This window comes from Papio anubis, chromosome X, assembly GCF_008728515.1.
Source record: "Papio anubis isolate 15944 chromosome X, Panubis1.0, whole genome shotgun sequence".
In the NCBI taxonomy this organism is placed as follows: Eukaryota; Metazoa; Chordata; class Mammalia; order Primates; family Cercopithecidae; genus Papio; species Papio anubis.
The window spans coordinates 5,578,140-5,578,367 of NC_044996.1; positions in this window are offsets into that span (position 1 = coordinate 5,578,140).

Genomic DNA, 228 nt, shown 5'->3' on the forward strand with positions numbered 1-228 from the left:
GTAAATGACTAGTTAATGGGTGCAGCACACCAACATGGCACATGTATGCATATGTAGCAAACCTGCACATTGTGCACATGTACCCTATAACTTAAAGTATAATAATAAAAGGTAAATATACATAAATATACACATACACATACATATATATGTGTATAAAGGAAGCATATATATACATATATATATCAGGACTTTATGCTTTCTTTCTCTTCTATGATATTATTTTTT